This window comes from Delphinapterus leucas, chromosome 15 (genome assembly GCF_059928025.1).
Source record: "Delphinapterus leucas isolate spDelLeu-1000000601 "Yukka" chromosome 15, BTC_Dleu_Yukka2, whole genome shotgun sequence".
NCBI classification, from domain to species: Eukaryota; Metazoa; Chordata; class Mammalia; order Artiodactyla; family Monodontidae; genus Delphinapterus; species Delphinapterus leucas.
In genome coordinates, this window is record NC_143143.1 from 48,778,945 (window position 1) to 48,804,499 (window position 25,555).

Genomic DNA, 25,555 nt, shown 5'->3' on the forward strand with positions numbered 1-25,555 from the left:
AAGCTGAGAAGCACTCCAGTTTGCTTCAAAACTGGAGAAAGGGTAGCGGGCTAAAATAAAGTTAGCAGCCTTACTTCCCGGATGCCCTTCCCACCTCCTGGCTGTGGAGCTCTGGCCCACAGTCCCTGCCTGAGCCCAGCAAGACCGGAGACTGATTCTTGGGAGAGTAGATAAAACAGGTAAGTATTTGGACTGTGAGAGCACCAGAACCTTCCCCAAAGTGAAGAGGATGCTAAGACTCCAGCCAGATGTCTCCCCAACACTGGCAGCTGGACCCTTTCCTCAGTGCAGGGTGCTGCCTGATGACCACCCTCTGATCAACCCAACAGGAAAAGACCTCGTATGTGGTCCCAGTGAAAAAGAAACCAGTAACAGTCAAAAGACTGACACTGAGGAGCCTAAGGGGATGGGTGGAGGGCAATGAGAGATAGGGGACCACTTATTTTACAATAAGTATTTTAGTATTCTTCGATTTAAATTACGTGCATGTATTAGTATAAAGATAGTAATACAATTTTTATTTGAAAGCACATGACTATAATTATGATTTTTAAAAGAACAGTGTGACTTCCTCTAGCAGATACTTTTATATATTCTAAACGTACATTTAAAAAGATTTAATATTGATTAAGATAAGAGGTCAATGATAGATAAGTAAGACCTAAAACAGAATCAGACCCAAAAGCTAGTCAAGATCTTAAAATATAATAAAGGGAAGACCACAACCCATTGAGGAAAGGATGGACTGTTTAACAGATGGTGCTAGTAGACTAGATGGGCTGGCTCAGGAGGAGAAGGTGCTGTAAAACAATTCACATCCATGTACTAATATAGAACTAAATGTACAAGTCTAATATATTTCCAAAATTTTCATTTCATTTACCTCACGTCTGTTTATATTTTCAAACGTAAATATTTACAAGGAAAAGTCATAATGGACAAGATGGAGAGAGCTGACTACATAAAGTAAAAATATCCTGTTGTTTGGAAAACACCATAAAGTAAATTAAAAGACAAATAACGAGGTGTGGAGGAAAAAAAAAATTACAAATATGATAAAGGCACAATGCTCTTTACATTAAGAGCACATTTATATTACATGCTCTTTATATTATGAGCATATGTTATATAATATATATAGAATATTTAATTATACATATATTATCTCTTTATATTAAAAGATACTTTAACTCGTTTTTAAAAATCATCATTTAACAATAAAACGGACAAAGTACCTGGACAACTCTCAGAAGGCAAAATGAACAAATAAAAAGCAAATTACTAATTTCACTAGTTACCAAAAAAATATGAATTAAAATAAGACCACATTTTTATAGATTAGGAAAGATTAAACACTGGAGTGCTGATACTATGGAAAGACCGTTCAGTGTGTAAGGGCATCGATGTGTTCTGGCATAAGCAATTTGGCAAAAGGCCTCAAGAGTCATAAAAGAGTTCACCTCTGCCCCAGGAATTCTGCTATAAATCTAGCCTGAGCAAGTCAGAGACAGTAAGACTTTCAGACAAGGGCATTTACCCCAGCTCTGCCTGTGTGTCTGCTACTACTTTCTGAGCCTACATCCTTTGCCAGACTCTGTTGAAGACCTTCCTCTATCTGGTTCATTCCATCGCTCCAAAACTCTATGTTGCCGGCACAATTACTACCCCCATTCTATGGATAAAGGAAGCACAATCAAATAATTAGGTAATTAAGGTCACTTAGATCGGAAGTGGCCAAGCTAGGATTTGCAACAAGAATTTAATATCATACCTCCAAACACTGAAAATGGAAATATGTCAAAAAAGAGAAAACTAGCTAAATAAACTTTGGCATACCCATCATTAAAAATCTTATTTTCAAAGAAGATTTAAGGGCATAGGAAGTGTCTGTGATATATTAAGCGAAAAGGCAGCATTTAAAAATACAAATGAAATTAAAGTGCCAATTTTGCTTAAAAGTATATATACGCAGACAAATAAAACGGGACAAATGGAAGCATATCATCCCATGAACAGCTGATTATTTCTGGATGTACCTGTGATTTTTATTTTTTTAAACTTTTTTTGGTAATTCCCAAAATGTCTACAACAAGGACAGTGGCTTTTCATTTTAAAATGTTTAAAAACCATAGAAAGAACAGAAATTCTCAACTGTAGATGCTTAGAAGGCCTCAATTTTTAAACATGGAATGAAAAGATTAGGTGAGCAGTTACTGCCTTAGCTGCACAGCATTACTGCTGAACTACAAGGTCCATCAAACGAGAGAGGATTTTCCACTATTATTTTCTTCTCAGAGTGAAATGGGGAAAATGAGCCTTACGGAATCTGCTTGATAACCAGAAAGTTAACTAGCACATAACACAAGAGTAAAGAAAACCTCTGCAATCCCCAATAGATGCTGGGAGTCACTATACTACCATAACCATTTTGAACTGACTGATCGAATTCTGATTATTATTTACACAGTAAAGTTGGAAAGGTTTCATAAAAACAAAAAGCCTAAAGACAGGTAAATATGTCTGTACTATTTTGTGTGGAACAGTTTTAAGAGTTCCTTGCAAGGTAAACTGGAATTAGTTGGCTGCGGAATATCTGTTTTGAATATAAAAGAATGAACATTTTAAAAAATTATCTTCGTTTGGATGTGTGTGTGTTGGGGAAGGGAAGGAGTGGGTGAATCTGTAGACAAACTGTGCCTTTCCTTTGTTATTTTAAAGTATAACGTTACAAGTGGTTTAACTTTTTGCAAAGAATCATGGCAAAGCACTTTCTAGGAACAAAACAATTTACAAACTGACAATGACATTTTTGGGCCACAAATTAGCAAAGGTTTTTGCATGGATATAGGATTATATTTCACTTTTAAAATTTCTTAAATATGTCTTCGGAGTTTAGAAAAATGATGCATATATTTCGTACATTTGTGTGCCCCAAAGGAAAAAAAAAATTAAAAAAGTTGCTTCCACCTCTTTTGGAACTTTGTTACACAAGTTCTTAGTGCAAAGACTGGTAAAGGTAGAAGAGCAGAGCTGCTAGCATTATCACTCCATACAACAGCATTAATAAATAATTCTGAAATTACTTAGTGAGAAAAAGTGGAATTGAGTGAACTCACCCTTACCTGAGCTGAGGCCAAGAACTGAAAAGGGTCATTCAAAATCTTTAGAAAAGTTAGAGTCCTATTCAGAAAACCAAAGGTAGACCCGTCCACTTCCCCTGGAAGACCCGTTGCTGTGGTAACCTGCAGTCACCCCTCAGAGTCGGTACATGCTGGGGGAGGGGATCCTCCCAGAGGCTGGGGGATGGTTAAGAGGGGAAACGGGGGAGGGAGGAGGAAAGAGGGTTAAAAGAAGATGAAACCCCTTGGGTGCGGCAGGGGTCAGGAAGGTGGGCTTACTACTAGGAAATTCAACACGCCCAAAAGAAATTCAAAACACCAGTTAGAACAATGTCTGGACGCTCGAGTCGTATTATACAGTTCAGCTAAAGTTTGAACCATTAGAGGCGCTTCCCTCCCTCCCTCCCCGGCGGGAACAAACCACTCTTTGTGAGTTCCTGTCTATGGAAAACGAAGCCAGAGTTTCGTCTCATCAGTTACAAACTGAACGCTACTTCGCAAAACTAAAATCTTGACTTTCTTAAATTAAACCTACGCTTCCCAAACTCTGCTGCACTATTGGAATCACCGAGGGAACTTTATAAACTACACACCGTGTTTTAATTGGTCTGGGGTGCAATTTTGAGCAGAGTTTTAAAAGTCTCCAATGATCCTTTTGTGCAGCCAGTTTTAGGAACTACAGTACTCTAAGAAAGGAAAAAAGAAAGCACAGTTATCTCCCTTTGTCTTTTTACGGCTAATAATAGAAATTAGCTGGCTTTCTCCAAGCACACACAGGACAATAGATTTCTTGATAAATAGGAGTCCCCGGTATGCCCTAACAATACTTTCTTTGAGATTAAAAAAAAAAAAATGGCAACATAAGCCCTTTCTTCCCAAGAGAGCAAATATCCTTCTTACCGAAACACCAAACTTACACATCTATTTTAAGAGCGAATTGGCAGTGAATACAGCTCAGAACTTGGAGGACGAGCTCCAGGACCAGAAGGAAACTGAACCCGCAGAAGCCCACCAGCATTCGCGGGGGTCCTGCGGCCACCGGGGCTGGGCGAAGGCCGGGGTGTCGGTCGAGCCCCGCAGGCTGCGCCCCAGTAAAGTTGTTCCAGGGAACTTTGCTCCCGTTTCCAACCCACGCCTCCCCGGGAGAGGGGTGCGGCCCCGCCACCTGCTCGACGCCTAGGCTGTTCGGCCGCGCCCCCTCCTTGGACCTCGGCCACCTTCGGGGGTCGCGCACTCAATGAGCACCCGTACTGCCGGCAGGAGCCTCGGGGGGTTCGCCTCGCCCCTCCCCGGCGTCCTCAGCTACAGCTAGCCCTGCCCTCGGGCCCGGACGCCAGGACCTCCGCGCGGGGCCAGCACCGTCCCGCCTGGAGCTCTTCCGGAACCCCACCCGCGCGGCCAGCGCCTCTCGAGCCGGGACGGGGGATCCGGGCGCCCCCACAACCCCTGTTCCGACGCCGGCCGGTAGCCCCGTCCCTGCCCAGCCAAGCTCTGCCGCTCCGGCCCGCGGCCGGGAGCGCGCCCCTGGCCCGGCGGTCCGACGCTGCGCACGCGCGGAGGCGCCCGCCCGCTCGCTCACGGTCCCCTCACTCACCGCTCGCTGTCCTTGTCGCCTCAGGCAGCGCCCGCCGTCTGCTTTGCTTACTGCTCGCTGCCCCGGCTCGGTGCCCGCTCCTCAGGCCCCGGCCCGGGCACTCGGGGAACCAGCGCCCGGCGGGCTCGGCGGGCTCGGCGGGCACCCGCACGCAGGGAACGCTCCGCGGGGCCGCGCACGCGCGCACCCGAGCGACGGGAGGGGCGGGGCCGAGCGAGCTGCGCGCCCGGAGGCGCCCCTGGATACCGGGCATGCGTAGTGCCTTTCCCTTCCTAGGGTCTGGTGGCGTAGTGGGCTGTGACCCTGGACCTGTGAAACGTAGGGAAGTGGAAGAGGGCCAAAAGTCACCCTTCGCTGAGAAGCAAGTTCGCTCTTGTCTCACCAGTTGCAGTCTTCTTCTCTGTTATCATTCGTCAATTAAGGTGTTAAATATTTATTGAGCACCTACTTTGGCAGAGCCTTTGTGCAGAACACAGGGCATCCTCAGGTAATGGTGAACCGATTGCATTTGGCTTTGGGATTCCTTTTCGGGCACTGAATCCAGCCCTCTCTTTGAACAGATGAGAAACGTGCATAAATAGAGATCATCCAGTACCTGAAACTGCAAACCTTAACTACACTGTTGAGCAGTTTGGGGAAGGAGAGTTACCTCTGGCTGGGGTGATGAGAAAACTTTGAGAAGCCTGGAAGGGTAAGAGATGGAGTCAGAAGATAAGCTCACCTGGGAGGAAGGTCAACGCAAAGGCAGAAACTGCAAAAAAAAAAAAAAATCAAGTAATATACGAGCTCATGAACCTTCTTGGGGACAAGTTTAATCTGAATGTGTTTTTCATAGTGAACGGCAAAAACGGTGGCAGGAAGGGTACTTGAAGCTCGTCTGGAAAAGATTTTTGATGCTTCACTTCAAATTTTCAGCTTTTTTTAGTGGATAACTGATAAATACTAAAGGTGTGAGGGAGAAGGGTCTGGCGTTTCTGGCGGTCTGATTAGATGCAGAATTTTGGAATATAAGGTGAAGACTAGCAGTGAAATTCTGTAGAAGTAGAAGGGTCCTGAATTCAAGTGTTGGCATCAGAAATAGAATGCATGGAAACGTTTTCAGAGATTGTGAGATTGTGAAGGACAGGATTCCCTAGTTTTTGTCGCTGCCTGTTTGGGTGTAAAGAATTGTTTCTCATGACAGACACCTGCTTCATTAGATTAGATCATCATCCTTGGTAGATATTTATTAGTGGATAAATTAGACCTTTAAAATGTACAGCTACAATCACTAAATGCTTCTTTTAACATGAGTTTGGTCCTGGGAGAATACATTTCTACTTAATTAAAAAAACATTAATTTGAGAGACAGTATATGTAGTGAAAAATATATGGACTTTGGAAAACAAAAACCCCTTTTATAAAGTCCAGGTGCTCTGAAACAAACTGTCTGATGTCATGCAAATTACTCAATATCTGTGAGCCTTACTGTGTTCGTCTGTAATGTCAGGGAGGAAGAAATTTTCCTCTTCCCTTTTAGGTTCTTCTGGCTGGTGTAAGAATTCAATTGAGACAGATTAACAGAAGAAAATCAAACAACAGTTTAATAACATATGTGCATGGCAGAGAGCCAGGAAAATGGAGTAACTCACCAAAATGACTGACACCCTTATCTTAAATATTATCTTCAGTTTAAAGGCAAAAGAAGATGTTATGGGTCGTGGTTTGGGACTTGAAAGGGGGAGAAGGCAATTCATATAAATGTTTGGTAAATGTTTGCTGGGTCAGGCAGAGACAATGGGACACAGAGTGGACTTTGATCTCTAAGCCCTATTCCCCTACCATCCCTAGTCCATATTTTTCGCAGGTATCTCTGGTGATTGCTCTATTCCTGGAATAGGCCCTATATCTAAAATTTTTAGGCAATTACGGGGGGAAGGTCAGAATTTCTTCCTGAGTCTTTTGGGCCTTGATTGTTTTCAGTTCTAAAAAAAATCTGCATACCAAACAGACATTTTGGGGTGGCAAGTTTTGTTCCCCTACAGTAGCATGGAATCATAATATTTACCTTGTATGATGGTTAATTTTATGTGTCAGTTTGGCCAGGCCACAGTACTCAGATATTTGGTCAAACATAGTCTAGATGTTTATGCGAAGGTATTTTTTTTCAGGTGAGATTAACATTTAAGTCAGTGGACTTTGAGTGAAGCAGATTGCTTTCCATAATGTGCATGGGCCTTATCCAATCAGTTGAAGGCCCAAATAGAAAAAGACTGACCTCCCCTGAAAAAAAAAAAAGGAATTCTGCCAACATACTGCCTCTGGACTTGAACTGCAACTCTTCCCTGGGCCTCCAGCCTGCTGGTTCACCCTGCAGATTATGGATTTGCCAGCCTCCACAATCATGTGAGTCAATTCTTTAAAATAGGTCTTTCTCTCTCTCTCTCTCTCTCTCTCTCTCTCTCTCTCTCTAGTTGAAGAACCCTGACTAATATACCTTGCAAGGTTATGAAGATTACATGAGTTAATTATCATCTGAATCTGAAAAATGGGGATTATAATCTTTAACTTATAAGGTTATGACAAATTAAATAAAAATGGGTAAAGCACCCAGCACATGCTAGGGTCTGAATAAATGGCAACTGCTATTACTTGTAAATGAATACCAGAGGCAGAAACCAAAAGAGGAGAGAGTGTGGATATTGGCACTGTGAGATTTTCTCAGTTCACTGGGTAATACTATTAAATTTTAAAAATTGATATAGGAGATAACACAATTTTGGTCTCCCTAGCTATGATATACCAAAAAGGTGATACGTATGAATATTTTAATTATTTTCAAATAAATGCCTAATGAGCCTAAAGATAGACTCTAGTTGTACTCTTAAAACACCAGGCATGCAAAGCAGTGACATGATTTCACGTCTGAACATTTTATTTCAATTTAAGTGCCAGTACAATTAACTACTTGCTGCTAGGATGGAGCAACCTAAGGAGAGTTTACACTGGAAATAATTTTTAGTCTCAGAGTAGATGCATGATGTAGCATTCAATCAGTGTGTTTATTGAATCCCTTTTGGGACAATCCTGTAGCTATTGGGAGCATGCAAAAATGGATAAGATATTCCATTTAATCTACAGATATTGCCATTTGTTATGTACTAGGCAACCTCCTTGCCCTCGGGGAATTGATCAAAGAGCCTATGAGTCCATAGCTATAATGTAAGGCAGAATGTGGCAAGCGCCTTAGGAGGGGCATAAATGATTGAGCCAGTTGTACCTTGCACAGTTTGGTTTGGCACAAGCCAATGGGGTAGAGCAGCATCTTTTAAAAAAAGTTTGAACAAAGCTGGTAAATGTTAAATAAAATAACATTCTCATTCCCCTGACTCACTTGCTTCAGTTCAGAGTTTACAGGGTATAATAAGAGAGGGTGAGGCAGCAGGGGCCTTTACAAGCCATTCAGAGGTAAAAGCTCCTCTTTTCCTCTTTCTTTTTCCGTCATGGCTGTTGTTTTGTTTAAAGGAGAATTTAACTTTGGAGTTAAAAAAAAAAAAACTTAGGTAAATTCCCCTGACCTCATGAAGATTTATGAGGAGAATACATAAAAATCTAACATGACAATAACAAACAGTGGGGATTGGAGTTCATAAAAGGACAAGGAATAATTGAGTTGGAAACCATGAGCCAGGTGGACAGAGATGGCCATCATGTTTGTTCTGTAGCCAGGGCTGTCATGATGTGACCCCCATTTTCCTTTTGGCTGAGAATGAAATATTCCACTGTGGATGAGAGTAAGCCAACTGCAGGACTGACAAAAGCAAGTGATTTAGGGGAAATACACAGCATTTTAGTAATTTTTAAATAATCAGGATGTTATTTTATTATAAGAATTTGTGAATATATTCATTTCAGGAGCTTTGCCACAGTGAGTGGGAAATAAATTAATCTGGGATTAAAGGAAACTCTATACTAGAAAAGGAAGAGTTTTAATAAAATTGAAAGGAATAGCCTCCAGCCATGGATGTTAATTATCATCTGATGAATAATAATGATGATAATAGGAGATGTGAAATAAGTTAAAATAAATCCTGGGCCAAATTTGTTTTAAAAATTACCAACTCTGGAATGGTGCCTTGCAGAATTAACCAATGTGCTCACATTAAATGGTTTAAAATTAGAACTAATACATAGCTCTGCACTACAGATTTATACACAGCATCCTCTCTCCATGATTTTTTTTTTCTCCATGATTTTTTAAAATTAATACTATTCAAAAGAATTCAACCTGGTGAGTATCACAAGTAGAATGTTGCCTACTCAGTAAAGAGAATGGCAATATAAGTATTTCTTATTATAAGAATATTTGATCATGAAAAATCAAAATATAATATAAAATGGCTAGCAGGCACAATATCTATTATTTTTTCCAGTTCTACCTCCCTTTAATATTTTATCCCACTGACAAAATGTCATTGACACACAACTTTTCAATAAGATGACTTTTGCACATTTTAATTATACCTGTAGTTTTAAATCCTAAGTAAACGTTCCATCAATATGACATTTAAAATATTAAATTGAGTATAATCATTAAAATTAAATGCATGTAAATTATTTTGCATAAGCAACGACAAAAACTGTGCGACAAACCCAGTACTGGGTTATAGAGGGTTGTTTCTTTAAAAATGAACCTCCTACACTACAGAAAATTATATCCAGTTTTCCAGAATGTAAACACATACTACATTAAGCAAGGTTTTGTAAAGTCACATGAATATTAAAATTATTTATATCCCTTATATTCTAGTTTAATGGGACAGTCTAGGTCAGTGCTAAGAAAGAAATGTTAGCCACAAATTTGAGCTAGATATGAAATTTAAAATTTTCTAGTAACATTTTAAAAAGTAAAACCAGGTGAAATTAACTTCAATAATGCATTAATCCAGATATTCAAAATATTATCATTTCATCATGTAATAAATATAAAAAATTATTAATGAAATATTTTACATTTGCTTTCATACTACATCTTCAAAATCTGGTTTGTATTTTCCTCTTACAGCTCATCCTAATTCAGACTGCAATTTCAAATAATTAGTAGCCACATGTGACTAGTTGCTATCGAGCTGGACAGCACAGATCTAGGACTAGGTTGTTGGTTCTCAAAAGTGGCTGCACATTGGAATCACCTGAAAAAAGATGAAAAAATGTTGATGCCTGTGTCATGGTGCCATGATTCTAGTGTATTTGCTCTAGGGCATCACCTGGACATTGGGATGAAAAAAGAAATTCGGGTGATTCTAATATGCAACTAAGTTTGAGAATCACTAGTTTTATTTAAGGCATTATCAAAACTTAAATATTATGAGACCAGTGTCAGTTGTTCTTTACTTGAAACCAATAGCATTTAAAAATCATGCTGAAACATACTAGCGGTGTAGCATATATAGCATACGTGGCACATGTGCATCACTAGTATTTCTTAATAAAATTAACAATTGCTAATAAAATTCCAAGCTTTGATTATTCAGGCCATGAGTTCTGATGTAACATGGACAATTCCAGGTAAAGATTTACTTCAGTGCTTGGTGAGAACTGTTGTGTGTTGGCACTTCTGTATTTGTTCTGTGGAATTTTTACTTTATGATTGTTTAGAAAATCTCCTAATAGAGAAACACCTCTGACAATGGGATCACAAAACTTTTCTATGATGCCTACATTTATTTAATATGTTTAACTCTTGCACTCAACATCCTACTGCCAGTATAAGAGCTACCTCACATTCATGACAAAAATTTCCCACCTTGTTTTCTACTCCAGTCATTGTTGATTATCTGTACCTAACATATCAGGTATATCCAATACCTCTCAGTAATAAACCACTCTAGGAATTAGTGGCTTTAAGACAACCTTTATTGCTTCCATCGAATCTCTGGGTCTGCTGTGCAGTTCTGCTTCTAGGCCAGGGGGGGTGCCTGGAAGCTAGTTGATCTAGGATGGTCAACTGGAATAGCTCAGCACTGCTCCTCGTGGTCTGTTCGTCTCCAGTAGGCTAGCCCAGGTGTGTTCTCAGAGCAGTGGTGGCCCTCCAGAAACTGTGAAAATACCCAAGCACATTTTAAAACCTCTGATTACATCAAGTTGACACTGTTTCATTAGCCAAAGTAAGCCACATTGGCAAGCCCAGAATGGATACAGGCATTAATTAATTTAATCTGCCACGCCTAGGTCTTATTTGGTTAGTCCTATCACATTTGATTCCATACATTTCCAGTTGTTCTTACTCTGCAAGGTTTTTTTTTTTTAATCTCTTCAGTAATTGCAGTGTTGACTATCTCTTCCTATTGTAAATGGGATCTCTCTCAAGTTTTATTAGTATCCTTCTGTCTTGTAGAACTTTTCTTTGAGGTTTAGTCATTTTTATACTTTTAAAACCTTTTTTAAATTGATTATATGGGTAAATAACAAAAATGAATACAGTCTTTGATTAACCCAACAATCAGTAAACAGATATGTTTAAAACACTATGCAGTCTTGAATTCTAAAAAGGTTTTAAATGCTGTGTATTTCATCAGAATTCTAAACCTGATTTCAAAAAGATTAAGTAACAAGTTCTCATATGCATACAGTTGTTGATAAACACTTCCTACTTGTCTGTTATCCATTTAAAGTTTGTAGTTCACACGTGTGTTTTTCACCTCGTAATTGATGGCTCAATTCATCATGTAAAACCATTCCCGGTTGAATTTTGAGGAAAACATACTAAAGAGTTGTATGGAGAGATTTTCTTAAACCCAGACATTAAACCCGGTTGAACTGTGAGGAAAACATACTAAAGAGTTATATAGAGAGATTTTCTTAAACCCAGACGTTAAAGTAAGAGGCATTGTGTTTTATCACTTGATTATATGACTGAGCTATGTTTTCAAGAAATAAGCAAGTACATTTCCTTCTCTGTGTTTGCTTACTTGGCATCTGTGGAGGTTCAGAGTCCTATAGAAACCTTTTTTCTTTTTCCCTTTAAACAGGCATTGTAAATTGTTTGTTACTAGATTATAACCTTATAAGAGTAAATTACAGTTCATAGAGCTGTGAGTTACCATGCAACATTCTGTGCCTACATGAGTGAATGACAAAAAACAGACGAATAAAACACCACCTACTTGTATTGTGTTGTTTGCCCTTCTAAAAAGGGTTATTACTGTGCAACTCCCCATAAAGCTGGAGAAGGTATTCTTTCTGATCAAATAAGTTGGACCCCAAGAAGCCCTGGGGAGTCTAATTCTCCCAAGGTTAGCTTTGTGGGTTTGGAATATTCCAGAATGTGACAGCAAAAAGTCATATCCCACCAGACCATTTAGCTTTGATTTTCCTCAGAACCAAACCTCCAAACAGGATTCAAGTGCAAGTAGTGTGTTTGGAGGTGATCCAAGGAAACACTGAGGGTGAAGCGGGGAAGTGAAACAATGAGTGGGACGCAGCCAGGTTACCAGCTGGAGCTCAGTCCTGTGGGGGACTGGGGGGACCGAGTGGGGAACACACACCAGGGATGTCCCAGTCGAGGCTGGAGGGAGCTGGGATTGTTATCCATCAATTCTCATCCAGTCCATCAAAGACTGAGGTTCTGCTCCCAGGGAAACTGATTTCCCTGCACTTCCGTTCAACCTTTGCTTATGAGCTGAAGGTGGTTCAGTGGCCAGAAAAAAGGCAAAGAATCTCAATTGCTGGCATCTGGAAGACAGGCGTTTTGCACCAGTAAGTGTGAGGGGATGTGAGCAGGGCAGCTCCACATGCACCAGGTAAACACAGACACAGAGAGGCGTCATCAAGTCCCTTCCCAGGCAGACCTGAGTATTATCTTCATTCCCCTCAGTGATTGCCTCTTGTCCTCTGATTTCTAGTCCTCTCTGATCTTCTCAAAATGTGATGCTGTCAATGGAGGTATGCTCTAAAGATGTTCACAGCAGGCAGTGACCCACTGTGCCAGAGAACAACATGGGTTTGCCAAACCACCCGGTTACTTGCACACCTTAGCAGGGCACCTTACATCCAGACTGTTTCCAGAAAGTTTGGGAAAATTGTACAAAGGTGTCAACGTCTTGGAGAAGATCTGAAGACAAAGACATTAGCAGATTTCCATCCAGAGCAGTTGTTCTCACCTGGAGGAAATTTTAACCCCCTCTCCCTTCCTGGAGATATTTGGCAATGGCTGGAGACCTTTTTGGTTGTCACAATGTGGGGGGAGGGGACTATTGGCATCAGGTGGTTAGAGGTCAGGGCTGCTGCTAAACATAATGTACAGGATAGCAGCTCCCACCCCACAAAGAATTAGCCATCCTAAAAGGTCAATTGTGGTACTGTTCAGGCACTCTGATCTAGAGAAAAAACATCAGTGGGAAAGGAAGAAGCTACATATCATTCATTCCAATTTCCTCTCCTAATCTTTTCTCCCAATTTTTGCTCTAACAAAGTTTCCATTGATTTCTAAAGGTGTTTCTAAGCGTCTTGGGAAGCTCATTATGTTTGTGAAACTTTAGTAAATTGAATAAGGGAGTAGCAGTCTGACCTTTTAAAATGTTTCCAGATGCTGAGCACTGGATTGAAATGCTAAATCCAAAGAACTGCCTAATGCTGATTAGTGGTGATATGGCAAAAGGGCAGCTTCCTCTTGACAAACCAAGTCACAAAGGACAGAAAGACACTAACACTCAGTGATTAATTTCTGGAAATGTGACTGAACGAATCAAATTATGTATCATTTGATGCCATTAAATTTGAGTTACTGCATTATATGTGGACTTTTTACTTTTCAAGCATTCTCAGTGTGTGAAATTGAATGTGCCATTTACAAGCTATCATGTAATTTTCTGTTTTCTGAAACAAAAGCAGCAATCTGGGTACATTAAAGACCATTATATAATCGACAAACCTGCTTTTTAAAATTTGATCCAAAACATTTACAATTACTATCATTTGCCAAAGGGAGCTATTCCTTAACAGTGGAAAGTCATTTAAAAATTAAAATCAAAACCTCCTCTACCTTTTTCCAACAGGAATATCTTCCATGTGTATACATTTTCACAGTTTATGAAGTTTTTTTATACCCATTAACTGACTTGATTTTCAAATCGACCATATGAATAGAACAGATATCATTTTCCCCACTTTTAAAATGAGAAAGCTAAAATTCAGAGAGCATTATTTGCTGAAATAAAAATTTGGTTGTCAGAATTCCCTGGTGGTCCAGTGGTTAGGACTCCACACTTTCACTGCTGAGTGTACAGGTTCAATCCTGCACCCTGCAAGCCATGAGGCGTGGCCAAAAAAAGAAAATTTGGTTGTCTTACAAATAGCCGACACTATCAACACTACACAGTGTCAGCTGTTTGTAAGACAACCAAATTTTTATCACATCATATTACTTTGACTTGATGTTTAATTCGAAGTTTTAAAATTTTTATCGAAGTATAACATACACATGGAAAACTATGCATAAGTGTGCAACTCAATTAATTTTCACAACCTAAAAGCATCCATGTAACCAGCACTCTCACCAAGAAACAGGACATGACCATCATCCAAAAGCCCACCTCATGCCCCTTTTGGACACCACTACCCAATTCCCCAGGATAACAGCATCCTCATTTCTGACAGCGTTGACTCATTTTGCCTGTTTTCAAATTTTCTATAAATGGAATCATACACTATGTCTCTCTTGTGTCATCCTTTGCTCAGTATTAAGTTTGTGAGCTCCATTCAGATTATTGGGGGTGGTTGTAGGTCATTCTGATTGCTGTATAGTATCCCATGTGTGACTGTTCCAAAATTTAGTCATCCAGTGTGATTATCGATGGGCATTGTGGCTGTTTTCCAGTTTTTCCCTGTTCAGACAGTGGTGCTGTGAACTTTCTTATACATGTCTTTGGTGGACAGAGGGACATATTTCTGTTGGACTTATACCTAGAAGGAGGATTGCTGAGTCAGAGGATTTGAATAAGTCAGCCTTGGTAGACATTGCTCAACAGTAGTGGTTGTACAGATTTACACTCCCACCAGCGTTGTGTGACAGTGCATGTTTCTTATCCTTGCCAACACTTCATATTATCTGTCTTTTTTCATCTGATTCCTTCCGTTAGGTGTGGTATTACATCATGGAGATACTACATTTCGATTTTAATTTAACTTAATTTTTTAAAACAGAATGTGTTTTATTTGAATACTGAATACGTTCTGTTGGTACAGAGTGTGCTGAGGCTGAAGTTTTTTAAGGAAAAAAAAGGCAGTAATACAATTAAAATGGAAAAAAATGATTTCAAATATAACACAAATGACAAATAGATAACATTAGCATTCTGTGAAGCCCACTTAAGGGGCATTCCATCATCTGATAAGTTGTAGTTTAATTTAAACTTATTTCAGACATGAGTATTTGGAACTATCAAAAAAAACCCACATCTATAAAACAGGACAGCAAATCAAAGAGTGTATCACAATTTATTAAATATCTTTAATGAAACCAGTATGTGATAATTAGAAAACAGTTAAACCATTTGTTTAAAAAAAAACCTTAAACTATTGTCCATATTAGAGGTGATGGTATGTCTTTTATAGTTTGTAACATAAAATAAGACCATGTTGAACTTTCCATATTGAAATTTATCTTTTCAATACAAAGAATAGGCTCTGCCTGTTACATCAGAATGACACGAATTTAGGTTTCAGTTCCTCCGAATTCTCAGAGTGAGACAAGAGCAGCGATAAGACAAGTCTCAGAAGCATCATGAGGCTTAAACCTGCAGCCAGCCCAGCTGGCATGATTTTCTTGGATCTCTTAAACCTCACCCCCATTGTGGTGTCCAGGAAGAAAGCTGTAAACAGTGATCGTTTTACACCTCGCTTGTCATTGGAGACACAGTAAGCTCCATAACCAGCCGAAAATCCAACAAAAAGACCAGCAATCAAAGATGGAACACCACCTCTCTGCTTATGTCCCCAAATGCTTACGGATGCCACCAGGGCTGCATAACGAAAACCAACCAGGTCCATTGGCAAGGTCAAGTCTGGTGTAGAGTTACTTCCGTTGAATTTCTCTCTCCTCTGGGCCAGTCCAACTCCTTGAGGACTAAGCTCAGGTTCAGTTCGTCCTGTCTTTCTCACAGCATCAACCTCACTGCCAAGCACTAGGCAGGTGCTCCGTAAATACTTGCTATGGTCTGGAAGCTGACCCCGCCGCCAGCGCCTTCTGACTCTGTGTGCTACCTCTCAGCACTCTCAATTTTAATTTTAGTAGTTGGAAGCTGAGCCTCTTGGCATCACTAGCCTCTAGATTAAACGCTGATTTTCACACTAAAATTGGCTTTGTTGTCCCTAGTTCCCACCTACATAAACGCAGGGCCTTAACGCCCACTTCAGAGCCACCTGGTTATTTCTGATTTTCCATTTAGCCCAGAGGACACTGCTTCTGGATTTTGTCCCTGACCACTCGGTAGTGTTTGGTACCCACGAGACATGTGGTGAGGCATGAGGCGTGGTTCACTCAGAACCACGGATGCCGAGCCCCTAAGTGTACCATGTCTCCACCAAGAGCGGTTCTGCCCAGCACAACAAATGCTGCCAAGGTCCAGGGCTACTGAAGAGCATTCTGTTCTCCCTTCACGAGAGTCATATTCTGAGTTCCACTATAAGAGATTCTTTGTTACCTGGGCCCCAAAGCATTATCTCTGCCTCCACGTGCATCCTCTTGTCCTGACCCAGCTGGCCAAATCCCATGTTCCAGATCCTGTGTCATGGCCTTCCTCTCTCCCTGGGTTAATTATACTTGATTGCTAGAGGGGCTTGGAAAAAACATCTCCTACTGGCCTCTTCATCCGTCTCTTCCTTCCTCCCATTTCTGACCCAGGAACTGCCTCCCATGAGTGGGTGCCTTCATCTAACTCCAACTGGTCTCCAAATCACAATTTAGCATAGCCTGGGATATTACGCTATAAAAACATTGTTTTTCTGAGAGGAGGGATACTTTGGAAGTTAGAAAATTATGAGCTGTCCATGATATAAAGAAGTATATCTGCACTCTCTCACTGAGTCACAGGACTACACAAGGTCGATAGTCCCCAGGAAATGGAGAGGCACCTGGACTCTTGAAATTGGATATGTTCAACCTTCAATACCCAGGCACCTAATGTCTACAGATTTGCCAATATCTGTAAAGAATGACTGCAATAAGAATCTTCTCTAGTCCTGGTTTTAATTTTATTAACTGGGTAGATTGTCATAATAATCCCTTATATATAACCACCTTCAAATTAAGTGGCTTAAAATAATAAGCATATAGTTAGTTCATGAATCTGAGGGTAATGACTTAGTCTGGGCCAAACTGAGCAGTTCTTCTAGCCTTGACCCAGTTCACTCACGTGTCTAGATTCTTAGCTGTCTATATAGTCATGGTTTGGATGGCTGAGGTGACTAGTCTCTGCTCTGGGTATTTTCCCTCCTTCCTCTGGGACCAACAGGCCGGCCTGGGCAGGTGCTTCCCGTGGTGATGGCAGAGGGCAAGAGCAAGGAAGCCCAGGTGTGCATCAGCTTTTCAAACCTCTGCTGGTATTATGCTTGCTGACATCCCATTAGTCAAAGTAAGTTATGTAGGTAGAGCCAGAGTCTAAGTGGAAGAACTGCAAAGTTTGATGGCTAAAGGTATGTGTACAGGAAAGGGTAAAGAACTGGGCTATCACGCGAAGTAAACTTAGACAAGCCACGTAATCTTTCTAAGCCTCATTTATGTTAATAAATTAGAGATGATCGTAACCCAGAACCCCCCTCCCAAGTATTTCTAGTGATTTAAATTGTGATAACTAGGTTGCAAACATCTAAGTCCTTTATAAACTGTGAAGTTATGTACACGTGAGATACCATTATGATGATGATGATGGTGATGTGCATTATTCTCTTTATTATATTTACGTGTTGTCCCTAATAATTGGCCTACATTGTCCCTGAGCAAAACTCTGAAGTGTGTTAGCTTGGCTTTCAGTGCCTCTGGCCTGACAAGTGAAGTGGCCTCATTTTTACTAAGCCTCTCAGGGGTGTCCATTACAATAATCTACCCATTTTTAGGAAGCAGTCAATAAATGGATGAATACAGAATATGAATAGATGAATGAATAGATGAATGAAGTTTTCAAGGAAATGACTAGTCAACCCTTGTCCTTTCTTGCATTCAATCAAGATGAATTGGAATTGAGTGCCTTCCCTGGTTAGAGATCCCTCAACCTGTTAGTAACAAGTACCAAGGATTCAAATAAGAAGAGAGACAGCTGCTTCCCTGGAGGAATTCACAGTCTATGAGTGAGAAACACTTCCAAACAAATTCAATTACAATGTGAGGCGTACTCTATTGGAGGTGTGCGCCAGGTGAAGTGAGATCAACTGTGTCTTGTTAGGGAAGTAAGGGGAAGGTTTCAGAGGAGGCTGTTTGGAGCAGAGAGGAATGAGTGGCAGTTGCCCAGGCCCACAGGTAGGGGTGCACATTCCAGGCCAAGGAAACAGCCTACCTAAAGAAAGGATCTCAGAGAGGTGGCATGTTGGAACATTGTTTGGTTATACCGGAATTTACAATAGGATCCTGGGTTTAACGGGAAATATAAGTTAGACAGATGGACAGGTGGGCAGACCTTTTATATTATCCCGAGAATTTTCATTTTGCAGGGAGGGGAGGGCACTGAATAGTTTGAAAGAGAGTGTCATGTCCAGAATTTAGTATTAGAAGGACGACAGTGTCAGGGAGGACAATAGGAATGAGATTGCAAGAGTCCAAGTGAGAGGTGGCCCATCCCTGATCCTGGGCCAAGGAGGGAGGGATGAAGAGAGAAGGGTAGATCGGACAGAAAGTCACTAGAGCTAATGGGACACAGGAATCAACTTGATGGAGGAAAGAGATGTACCTGCCCAGAGCAGGAGCATAAAGAGTATTCAGTTAGGCACTGTGTGAGTCAGTCAGCGGATTGCTGGCATTTACTGAAGGCTTGCTTTGGGCAGACCAAGGAGCTAGTTACTGTGGTGCATCTAAAGATGCTGAAGATACAGGCCTCTGACAATTAGTACATGAGTGGCTGTAGTAAGTCACAGAACAGAAAAAGAGCTTTTACTGAGGAACAGTCCTTGTGCCATGAGATCATCAAGAAAGGGGTGAATGACCTTGATTAATTAGCTTTTATTTTAGGGGGCTGGGAAGTCTCATTCTGAGCTTGCATTGTTCTTGTCTCTATTAATTGTCCTAATGGATTCTATTCCTCACGTGGAAAACCAGCTAAATGCCTTTCTCTCTTTCTAACGTGTGAAAAATGAATAAGACTCGAATGTAGAGTTCTTCTAGAATCTTTTTATAGAAATGGAAGAGCCAGCACAGTGCCCGTCTTGCTTGGTGATGGTTGTTTTGAAGAACATACAGTAAGTAACTAAGTAAATTGACTGACTTATCTGAAACATGTATTTTGAGAATTTTGTCATAGCCCAGTCAATTTGGGAGCAAATCATTTACAGTTAGAGTAGAAGAGCCTAACCCTTCACAGAGGACGTTGAAACCTTCCCACAAAGTATTGAGAGTGACTTCAAGCAGATTATACACTTTTCTTAGGGAAAAGTGGACTAGTATTAGTGGGGATACTACATGAAAGGACTAGGTTTCTCAGCCACAGTGCAGATCACACTGGCATCAAGTCTGATAAGTGCTTGCATCAGGACCATGGAAGATTTGGTAGAAATCTATGTAATCCCTAGATATTGTGTTAACTCACAGTGTTTAAGCGTTAGGTCATCTGATTGGGCAGCTAGTCAGAAAGAACTCAATGGAAAAATATTAAAGAAAAAAAATCATTTCCCTGAAATAAAATGTCTAAAGAGAGTGATAAACTTATTTGCTGCCCCTTTCAAGTATAATGGCTACACTAATCAGAGTCCATCATAAGTTTTCATTTCTTTCCCCTAGTATTATAAATCATAAGGAAATTCAAGATTGGTTTACTCTCTTGAGCAAAAGGTAGGCAGGGAGTATAAATGAATAAAGAAAGTGAGCTAAAAACTATGGACCTTGTCCCTTTGTAAAGGAAGCACCTACATTTCCAGCCCCTGTCTATAGTTGCCATGTGGGAATGAGAGGTCTCATGTTATCAGACCTTCTGAGGATTCAAGAATAATTGGAAATTTAAACACTTCTAATATTAAAATTTTTTCAATTATTAAAAAATGACTCTGCTAGCCAAATGTCATAAATTGCAAGGACATTATTTCACAGAATAAACTATGAAGTTATTGCTTACCTTTGAAGATTATTATTATATTTTAAAGTTTATAATTAACCTTTTGATATTGAAATAAATTTGATTTATTGCTTAGTTTTAACTTACACCTACTTTTGTTCTCACCCCTTTGTTCTCAGTGTTATGTTTAGAGTCTTAATGTAAAACCAGTCCCTTAACCAATATCTATTTATCCCTACTCTCTTTTCTGAGGATTCCAATGTTAGAAGCATCTTTAGTATACATAGATACCCATATGGACCACTGTGAACTTCTAAACATCTGTAGCCAACAGGCCAGTGAAAAGAACAATAAACAGAATCCAAAACTGGTATTCTGTTCCCGTGTAACCTCTATTTTCTAGTCCATGAAGACAGAGGTATCACTGATTGCTATACAACAGTTAAGGTCTTTGGAGAACTACAAAAAGGCCTCTTCGAGTAAAAGCATCTCTAAACTATCTGACCTAAACATTTATACTTTCTAATGTGAAATAGAAATTTGCCATGGTGTCGTGTTTTGCTCCAACACAAATTTAATTTAGTCCAACAATTTGAAAAAATGAAAAGAAATATTTCGCTGATTGGGTTAGCAAATATTAGAAAGATTACAAATACCAACTTTTGATGTGGTTCTCTTTCACTCCAGGAGGAAGTGTAAATTGGCGTAACTCTCAGAAACTCAGTTCAGTATTGTGTTATCTAATTAAAACATACACACACCTGGGCTTCCCTGGTGGCGCAGTGGTTGAGAGTCCACCTGCCGATGCAGGGGACACAGGTTCGTGCCCCGGTCCGGGAAGATCCCACATGCCGCGGAGCAGCTGGGCCCGTGAGCCATGGCCGATGAGCCTGCACCTCCGGAGCCTGTGCTCTGCAATAGGAGAGGCCACAACAGTGAGAGGCCTGTGTACCACAAAAAAAAAAGAAAAAAAAAAAAAAATACACACACCTACCCTTTGATTTAGCAATTCTACTTTTAGGCAGCGTATTGTAGCACTTTTCATAATCATAAAGCAAAAGCAGTAATTCAAATGTTGTCTTAATAAATCACTGTATGAATGATGCCAGAGCCAGTGGTATGTTTTACATTCACTGAATGCCAAATGGTGTTGACATGGAAATAATATATGTGAAGCAAAAAAGTAGGATTCATAACATTTCTATTATGGCACCATTTTTATTACAGTGCATGTACTGATATGAGAGAGAAACAGAGAGAAGAGAAGAGAGAGAATGGATGAGAGAACAGGCAGCCCTTGCTTTGCATGGTAGTGCAGCCTGTAAAATGGATTATGCAAGCTGTTCCCTACAACCTGTTTTAATTGTATAAAGAAATGAAAAAATAGTAAAATTAATGTCTATTTAGTATACTCTAACTTAAAACATTAGAAGCACTGGGAATGAAATTGTTTCATTTCTTTAAAATATTATCAGTAGTAGTTTGAATATCACTTGCCTTCTTGTCATATAACGTATGATATGGAACAAGCATCTTTTCTATGTCTTGGTGAATTGTTATCCTCCTTTTAAAGTCTGGGTCATCTTCCAGCATTTTATTCTTTGCACCATCAAAGTCATGACATGTGTCTGAGAGTTTCCTTAATGGAGAGACTTGGTGGCATCACGTCCTTTGGGACATCTTCATCCTTTCATTAGAACTGCATTCCACATTTGTGTCTATAAATGTACCTTCACTTAGTTCCTCTTCAATGGCAGCAGTGTCAACATTCCAGTGGTCCGCTCTTTCTTCCATAATCCAGTTACATTCATTCTATCCTTATTTCACTTCCAACATCATCCCTCAAAAAGTTTTTTTTTTTTTTTTGCTGAAGTTTCACGTTTTTGGCCAATTTCCTCTTTCAGTTATTCATTTTTGAAAAATGTAACAGAGGTTTTATCCCTGGGAGATAGGCAACACAGGTACAAAGTTTGCTGTCTGTGTGAATGGAATAACAAATGCACAGAGACCCATCACTGACAGACTTTGAAGGAAATAATATCTTTGGCCACTGATCGTGATGCATATCTATTATTTGTGAAGTGGTTGCTGGGCCCAAGAGCGAGAAGCAAAGTTTGCCCTTTATGCAATTACAGTTAATACAACAAGAAAACTGAAATTTGAACCATGTTGTTGGTTATAACTAAACCATGGTAGCTGGAAGTTTTGCATGTCAATGCCATGCAGATCAAGGACCGTAAACAAAGAAAGAGCCAGGAAGAGCTTGCAGCAAGATATTAAGGAGGAGTGGCTGTCTCTGGTTATTGCATTTGTATATGGTTTTATATTATTCAAAAAAATACATCCTTATGTGTATTCTAAATTTTTCTACAATTAATACATATTATTTGTGTAATACAAAAATAAACATTATTAAGAAAAAACGTAGTGCTTATTTTTCACTCTTATAAAACCCAATTAGGCTTTGATGTGAACAACAGATAGAAGGAGACAGTCCAGAGCATATGGTGGCAAATGGAAACTGTTCTTTAAGAATTCTAGGAAGCACACAGGAGGGAGAGGGATGCAAGCTGGAGGGGAGATGTTGGTTGAAGGAGAGTTATGTTTTCAGTGGAACAGACTCTCAAGCATGTTTAAAAGCTGTTGGAAAGAGTGTGGTTTAGACTATGAATAAGAGAAACAGGGTAACTGATAATGTAAGACCCCTGAGAAGCTGGGAGGGGCAGGAGTTCAAGCATGGGGAGAAGGCTTGGTCTTGGTTGTGAAGAGGGCCACTGCTTTCACTGAATCAGAAGAGGGTGGTGAGAGAATGAGTTTGAATGGGTGGGGACGTGCATACCTGGTATCCACTTGCCCCTCAAATGAATTTTGAGCAATAGCTTTGAGCCAAGCACCGTCTTAGGTGCTTGAGATGCGTGAGTGAATGACACAGACAGAGAGCTTGTGGAGTTAGAGTCAATTTTGGTTACTTTTTCCTTATTATACTTTTTGGTTTTATTTCATGTTAAAGGGTAATACGGCTGTAATTTTTCTGAGAAGGTAAAGGTCAGGCTATTGCTGTAAGGAAGCTGGCAGGGAGTTGGGGAGGCCCAAACGGAAAGTGTAAAAACCTTGTCATTGAGGACTGGACAGAGAAACTTACTCCACTTGGGGGGGCACTGGGGAGATCCTTTTGAAGCTGAACCTTTGCCTTTATGAAAAACCATTGTGTGGACTGTTGCACAGCTCTCTCCAGTCGAGCTTGGCTCCTAGGCAAAGATCTAGAGAAAGCAAAAAAAAGAAGGTTTAGCTAAAAGAAGACTCTTAAATTAATTTTCTCCCTGTGCATTTGTGCCCAATTTTATCTCTCCTTGTTTATGCTTTATCTCCTTTACCTTGAGTGCACTTGACAAAAGTTAATCTATTTTATTAATATGTTCAAATAATTTTCTTTTTTCCCCTTTTATCTCCAATATATTGTTTTTACCTTGATTAATTTAACTCTCATTTATCTTTGTTCATTTCAATGCTTTTTTTTCTCAGCTTTTTTCCCATGAATACATAGTTAATTTATTATTTTTCTTGCTTAATAACAAGAGCATGTAAGACTATACATTTTTCTGAAGATAGTTTTGGATCCATGCAGTTGATTTTGATATATAGTGTTCTTTAATTTCTAAAATGTTTGTCATTTAGTTGTAATCTTTCATTTTCTCTTTTTCTTCCCCAAGAGTTACTGAAAATAGAGTTTTTTAGATTTCCAGTGGGTTAGAGTCAATTATTATATATTTGATTTTATTACATTGTGGTGAAAGAATTGGTAATTTATATATAGTAATATAGTATAAATATATAAATATATAGTAATAGTATAGTATAAATATAGTATAGTATAGTATAAATATAGTAATTTATACTATTACTGAATTAAGGTATATTTATGTCCTTATATGTTATCAAATTTTGTAATCATTCCACAGACAGACACTTGGAAATAATGTACATTGTTAATAGGCTTAGAAAATTTGCTAATCATTCCTTTGTACAACCATTCCTTATTGAGTTTCTAATATGTGCAAGGAATCACGGTAGGTACTGGGAATGTAGGGAGAACAAGATAGTCAGGGTCCCTGTCCTGATAGAACTTATGTTTAAGTGCAAGAGACAAGGAGGAAAGAGTACACCTCAAATAAAATGTAAGTTGCTATGAGTGCTATGAAAGAAGCAAGGAAAAGGAATTGAGCTAGAGATAGCAGACTGCACTCTGCATGGGGTGGTCAGGAAAGGCCACCAGAAGAACTTACACTCAGGCAAAGTCCTAGAGGATCATAAGCTACTGGCCAAATAAAGCCTTGGAGGGAGATCTTTCCCTGGAGAGAGAATGGGAGAGAACCAGGGAGCTGGCGGTACTTGCAAGGGAATGATTACAATGAGAGGTCATGGACTTTGGGCTAGACAGGGAAGGGAGGAAGAAATAAGCAATCAGAAAGTTACAGGGCCAGTATTTTGGCAGCCTCCAAAGAGCTGAAGAATTGGGGGCCGTGGGGGTTTGTGATTTAGTGATGTAGGTAGAACAAGGGTGGCAGACAGAGAGTGGGGTGTTTAAACTCAAGATTTTAGAGACAGTGCAGTTTTTGGTGATGACTATCTAAAATGTAACCAGGGGAGGGGGTGACTGAGTTGGACATAGTTGTTGAAGGGGTAAGGATCCAGGGGTCTGGAGCGTTGGAAAGTTCATCTCTATGGACGTTGTTGTATGACTTTGGGCAGAGAAGAAAGCTAGAGGCCAAAATCAGTTTATTGTACTTTATTGTTAGGTCCTCTATATTTTAAATAAATTTAATCTAATTGATTTGTTGACCTCTCAGATTCATGTTAAATCCTCCTGCTGGGATTATGATTTTTTGCTTTATATGGTTGATTCTCATTATTTGCAGTAGTTACATTCTAAAAGTACCCGGGAGACTGAATTAGCAAATACTAAGTCATTGCTCCGAGGGGAAATGTTAAGTTAGGTTCCTGCAAGCCTCTGATCACAACATTTTTGTCCATCAATCAATATATAAGCTTGTTTTATGTGTGTTTCTGTTTAAAGACACCTTATTGAATATGCATTTTTGATTCATTAGCATTAAGCCCATGGCCCACAGTACCATAACTTACATCTGAATGAAGCGTGTCTAACCCCTGTTTCCTCCATAAGGCACATTCAGCCTTCTTGCACTTAGGGATGTTACTCACACTTCAGCTCTTTGTTTAGAGTAATTTTAAACAGGGAGATCACCAACAAAAGCATAAAAAAAATGTGAAAAACATGGCACTAAATAGACCATGAAAAGGACACTGGTTTACAGCCTGAGAGCTGAAACAGGTGAAACCCTGTTTGACCTCAGCGGTTAACTGCACATCGGGAGACCCAGTTTTTATGCCACTCTGCACACGTCTGTGAATGACTGCAAAAGCGCCACAAGTATTGATTTGGGTGTTATAAATAAAGTTTTGCAAGTAGGCAAATTCGCAAATATGGGCTCTGTGAATAATAAGGAACGGCTGTATATTGTGAGATTATTAATTGGCTGATTCATAACTATACTCTTTTCAATGAAGTTTTTATAATTTTGGAAAATTAA

The 25,555-nt window shown here is 39.8% G+C and overlaps 1 protein-coding gene and 1 pseudogene across 1 annotated transcript in view; both read right to left on the reverse strand.

The window, feature by feature from the left end:
• BTBD3 (BTB domain containing 3) overlaps nucleotides 1-4,866 on the reverse strand; it is a 39,133-nt gene extending 34,267 nt beyond the window's left edge. Inside the window, exon 1 of the mRNA XM_022556489.3 lies at nucleotides 4,714-4,866. The gene's annotated coding sequence lies outside the window, so the exon portion shown is untranslated. The remainder of the gene's footprint in view (nucleotides 1-4,713) is intronic.
• An 8,572-nt stretch (nucleotides 4,867-13,438) lies between these two features.
• Nucleotides 13,439-16,965, reverse strand: LOC149747453 (transmembrane protein 14A pseudogene; annotated as a pseudogene).
• Nucleotides 16,966-25,555: the final 8,590 nt, after the last annotated feature.